The sequence below is a fragment of the Oryx dammah genome, unplaced genomic scaffold (genome assembly GCF_014754425.2).
Source record: "Oryx dammah isolate SB20612 unplaced genomic scaffold, SCBI_Odam_1.1 HiC_scaffold_9, whole genome shotgun sequence".
NCBI lineage: Eukaryota > Metazoa > Chordata > Mammalia > Artiodactyla > Bovidae > Oryx > Oryx dammah.
In genome coordinates, this window is record NW_024070193.1 from 16536583 (window position 1) to 16542613 (window position 6031).

Here is a 6031-nt window from a genome sequence, read left to right on the forward strand (position 1 = left end):
GGTTAATATTCAAAATATATAAACAATTAATACAACTCAATAGCAAAAAAAAATATAAAATGAACAATCTGATTAAAAAATGGACAGAGGAACTGAGTTGATATTTTCCTAAGAAGATATACAGAAGGCAAAGCAAGTAATCATTTAAAAAATTTTATTTTTGCAGTAACAGTGCAAAGAACCAATGTCATCTTTAAAGGTACTTACAGGGTCCAGTGTTTAAGAATCTGTCTGCCAATTTAGGAGACATGAGTTCAATCCCTGCTCTGGGAAGATTCCACATGCCATGAAGAAATTAAGCCTGTGCACCACAGCTACTGAGCCTCCGCTCTAGAGCCTGCGAGCCACAACTACTGAGCCCACAAGCCACAGCAAATGAAGCACACATGCCCGAGAGCAAGAAAGAACCCACTCCTGCAACACGAGAAGCCACTGCAACAAGAAGCCCAAGTATGACAACTAGAGAAAGCCTGCATGAAGCAGCAAAGCTCATCACAGCCAAACACTGACAAAGCGTTAAAACGAAATAAAAAAAAAGAGGTACTTCATAGCTTTGTTATTAAATTTCTGAACACAGTTTGAAGTTTTGAGATAATTCATCAAAAAAGTAAAATTTTCCCTAAATTTCAACTTCCGAACTTATTATATCAAATACACACACACACACACACACACACAACCATTTTGGATTTCATTTAACTTTGCAGGAATTTTTTGCCTTGTTAAAACAGCTCTAAGATTTTTCTCTATTCTTCATCTCTTAGTAAGAATGGTTTTCAACTATTTTAAAGCTTTGGTACCCTCTTGAAAAGCTAGAGCACAGTGGGAAAATGATGAAGTGAAGTCGCTCAGTAGTGTCCCACTCTTTGTGACCCCATGGACTGTAGCCTACCAGGCTTCTCCATCCATGGGATTCTCCAGGCAAGAATACTGGAGTGGGTTACCATTTTCCTTCTCCAGGGGATCTTCCCAACCCAGGGATTGAACCTGGGTCTCCCGCATTGGAGGCAGGCGTTTTAACCTCTGAGGCACCAGGGAAAATGATAAAGCAATCAAAGAAGTGTAGATTATGAAAAAAACCTGTTAGCAGACTTATTGTTATTATTCATAGGATGATTATTACTTGAAAAACTATTATTTGCAGGGATTACCTTGCAAATTGCTAAGAAAAAATGTTTTCATAACACTAGAAGTAACAGTAGGTAAGTCAAGTTCCTTGCTGGAGTGTGTAAGTTGTGGGCTAAATATGATCCGGTTCTCATACATTTAGTAGTCTTCAAACATTCCAAAGCTTGCAGCACTTTCAATTCACTCTCCTCCCCTTTTCCCCACTCTGTAATCTCCCTCTCTCTTTTCATCTCCACTTGCCCCCACTCTCACCCAGGCCCTCAATTTCAAAAGCACATACTGTACCTGTAGATAGGTTGATTCCCTCAATCCAGCTGTTTATGTTTTTTTTTTTTTAAACTTGTGTCCTGCTTCTATCATCCTAAACCAAGCTGCAACCCTAACTCTATAGCCAAACATGGCTCACTATTTACCACCATATCAAATTGAACTTCCTTGGGCTTATTCTTTATCTACTCTCAAGAGGCAGGACTGGCTACAAAATTTTAGGAGCTCGGTGCAAAATGAAAATGTGGTACCTCTTGGTCAAAGAATGTCAGCAGCAGAGAGGACCCTGTGTAACTGCATGGGGTTGCATGGCCATGAAGTTGGCCCCTTCCACCCTAATGAGGACACTGTTCGTGCTATCCAGCTCTTGAGTCTTCTCGCATGTTGTTCCCTCACCTGGAACACCCTTCCACCAGCACCCAGCTCCTTCCCGCATTAAGCCTTACCCTTTTCCGATTGCATCCATGTTGGGCAACAAGTTGAGGACTAACCTTTAGACATCTCTCTGGTCCTTTTCCTCCTAAAGCCTACGGTAGTCCTAACCATTTACACACATTAATTTTGTCCCTAATTATATACTTCCCTGTGTTATTTTCTATGTCGTTCATTCACCATCTATTGTGGGCCAACTATTTGCCTTGACTGGGCACTCTCTCTCTCCCTCCCTCCCTCCCGAACTGCACTAGGTACTGGGTATACTAAGTCCCCAGACAGTGGAGATCTTGTTTGACTTCTTCATCACTCCAACCCTAGAGATTCACATAGTGGCTCAGTGGCTCATGGCAGACAGATACTGAACAAATATTTGTTAAATAATCGTTGAATAGTTTTTTCTTTCCACCACATGGTGAGTTCCTAGAGACCAAGAACTGTTTTCATTTGTTCCAGACTGTTGATTGAGAACCTGCTATGTGCCTCATTTATTCTATATTCCCTAGCACATTATCTCCAGCACATTATTATAACAAGAGCCAACACTGACTGTTTTATATGTGCCAGCCATTAGTCTAAGTCTTAACTATTATCTCACTTAATTTACCCAATGATTCTATGAAATAGGTCTCATTATTATCCCCTTTTTATAGATGAGGAAACTGAGGCCTAAAGAGATTGACTAACTGGCCCAAAGTCAAACAGCTGCTGTGGTTTGAAGTCAGATGACCAGACAATATTCCAATTTCTTGACTACATGGCTATGCAGCCTCCAGTGAGTATGTTTTGACTGACTGACTTGATTGAACTAGAGATCAAGGAAGAGCAGTGCTGGTGGCACCACAAATCTATAAATAACCATCAAAGAGGTTGGGCTTTATGAAAAACAACAAATCGTTATACAACTCCTTGACCAACACCAGCTGTAATAGGTACATTAGTTTTTGCAAGCTTATGATACAGTAACAGAACATAAACTATGATATCATTTATTTCATTGAAATCACTCAGTCATAAAGTACTAAGTAAGGGAGATAGTCCACTAAGCCACCCATGGAGGCCTGGAGGAAAAGAACACTAAGTTCCTAAATGTTGGTAACTCATAGAGCAATAAACATATTTATTGGACTCAATAAAGCCTGTTGACACCAACAAGCTTACCAAGGCATTAGCAAGGAGAAAGGAAACGGGTAGGAATGAGAAAATAGGAGAGCGGAAAATGGAAAAGCTGAGTCTAATGGAATGCTGGGAGCCCCCGAGAGCTGCCTTAGCTGCTCTGCTGCTGTGGATTCTTGCCCCAAGAGAAGGCAGAACAGTCAAAATAAGCATTAAATTTAGCCAAAAACACGTGGAGGAACTTTTAGTCCTATGGGACTCAGTGAAATGGAGTCAGCAAGTCACTATCTGTCACACTTTGATTTGGAGTCCACATCAAGTAAATGGGCTAGCATATTGCACGTGGATGAAAAACACAAGGCCCAGGTTGATTCTCTGTGTTGTGTTGTCTTGTGTTGTGTTTGGGAGATATATGCCACTCACATAAGTGTGTGATAAGATGCAAGGGGTGAAAGCAGCTATTAACATTGATTAACTCAAAAGTTGACCACCAGCACACACAGCCATTGTTTCCACCAGCACTCGTTAGTGATGGGCTTTGGCTGGCTGGCTTCACAAGAGACAACTGCCATTACAGGAGGCCAAATAACCTTATTTAAGCAGTCAACAGATAATAGAGACGCTCCAGGTATTAGCCTGACTGCATTAGTTTGATTTGTTACTACTGTTCACCTTGTCCTGGCATTAATGGAGACAAAGGCTTAGAATTACTAAGAGCAGAGTTAAGCTATGGATTAGAGAGAGCCTGCGTGTTTCAAGGAAAAGATAATTTTATCTTGGCTTTCATTTCCATTTTCATCTTGCTTGATTCTTCCTCAAAGTTAAAATCTAGTTTTCCTCCTGAATATCATCATATTCTCTCCAATATACTGACAATTGCTAAAAAAAAAATTACCAACACATTATTTCCTCTAACAAGAACAGCCTTTATCTTTTAGGTTTTTGGAAATGATTTTAGGGGAAATATACTAGTTACCATGTATATTATCTTATCTCTTGAATATTCTCACATATTATGAACTCACTTCACAATATTTTATATTATTAGTATCTGAAAATATAAAAGTATGCAGATATTACATTCAGAGTTATTTCTTCAATATGACAATTTCTGTATTTTTTTTCTGATTTCTGAATGCTACTTGTTTCAGTTAAAAGTGCATACTTTTATTATAAACGATTTCAGTTATAAATATGTAACTTCCATTTAACATATTTTTTTCAATTATATACAAAACTGAATTTTAAAAGCACATAAATCTGTTATATTAAACTGTCACTGAAAAATATTGTTCTTTCCTCACCAGACTTTTTACAGGTATAAGTTCATATAAGTAAAAAATAATTTAAATACATTATTAGTTGTTTATCAAGATTTGTGATGCTGTTTCATCTTTTTCTAAAGTCTGTAAGTTTATAAAGAATCCTCATACTTCTCAGACTTGGGGGTTAGGTTTAATCTTAGATAAATTCTACGTAAACTATGATTACTCTTTGAAAACTCTCAATGTATGAAAAGCTCTAGTTCAAAAATACTTAAAATATTAACATTGTGAAATAGTTATACATAGGACTTGCTAAGCCAAGCAAACATTAGGAACAAAACAGAACTGTATGTCTGAAACTGAAAGATGTTGGGAAGATGCACAGACTGTCAACTGTAATGACATTTAAAAAATAACAGCAAAAACAACAAATACATATATGAGTGTATATATATGTATACATATACACATGCTTTTATACACAAAAAGGTGTATAGAAATGTTTAATGATGGTTATCTGTGAAGGAGGAAATTTGAGAGAGGTTTAACTCTTATACTGCTTGAATTGTTTACAATATGTAAATATGACCTTAGGGATTAAATTAAATGGCTATTTGAAAAAGCTTACCCATCACATGACCCTTTCCCCTCCAACCCACTCCTGATGACTTCTAGTCCTCCACTTTAATATAATTTCACAGGAACCTATGAAGAGCAAAGAAGTACCCGGTGGATAAACTGTGACTAACATATTTCATAAATAGGGCTCCAAATTGTATATTACCGAAAGCAGTTCTTTATGTTAAAAAAAAGCGGCTCCACAGTCTGACAGCAGAGACTTCCTCGGAAAACACTTAATGCCTCTGTTCTTCCATTTACTTCCCTGCTGCCCTTCTCTTCCTCCCTGCTCTCCATCCAGCAATAGTGAAATAGGATAAGCACAGCTTACTGCTGACACAGAGCTTACTGGGACACAGAGCGGTCTTTCCTCCAAATTGTTCTCAGTAAACGTTTTTTTAAAAGTTCTAAAATCTGAGTCATGCTACTTTTCCTCATCAGAAAATGCAAACTCCTCTAATCTTGCTCATGCAATTTAAAAATGAAAGAAAAAAATATATAAAACCATGATAGATACAGTAATTCAACAAGAACCTTCTACTCTGGTCCTTACCAGGAGAGAAAAGAAGAGCAGAGGAAAGAAAAGGTAAAAGGTAGAAAAGAAAAGGGAAGCAAGGGAGAATTCAATCCAAATGGGTGAAGCTGGAATACAGCTGCCAGGAAACAACATCGGCGTCCTCCAGCTTATATTAAACAGAACATCCACTCTGGCCTTCCATTAATTAAATGGAAAGCAAATCCCCAGATTCACAGTAGGGAACTGACAGGAACCATGGCAAATGCAAAGAAAATACAGTTTTTGTCCCAGAAAGTGCCCTGGTTATTTCCAGTGACAATGTCAGAACATATACAAAAGACAGGCCGGTTATCCTACCTCCTCAGTCAACGTATTTGTAACAAAACATACAGATGATTAACTGGAAATGGATATAAGCCAGATGATCATTCTCATTTTGATGAATGAAAGTAAAGCATGATATTGAGTGGACGAGAAAAATAACTAAAATTTGCTTTTATTTGTAGCTCAATTCTTTTGCACAATCCAATACTAATGGAATGAATAGGACGATTGATGATTTTACATCTTTACTTTGGCATAACAACATTGCTGAATAAAAAACTTGAAACTAGAGTGTTATAAGAATTTGTATTGATATATGGTGAGAAAATCTCACTGCTTTATGCCAGAAATAAAGAGAAACAAA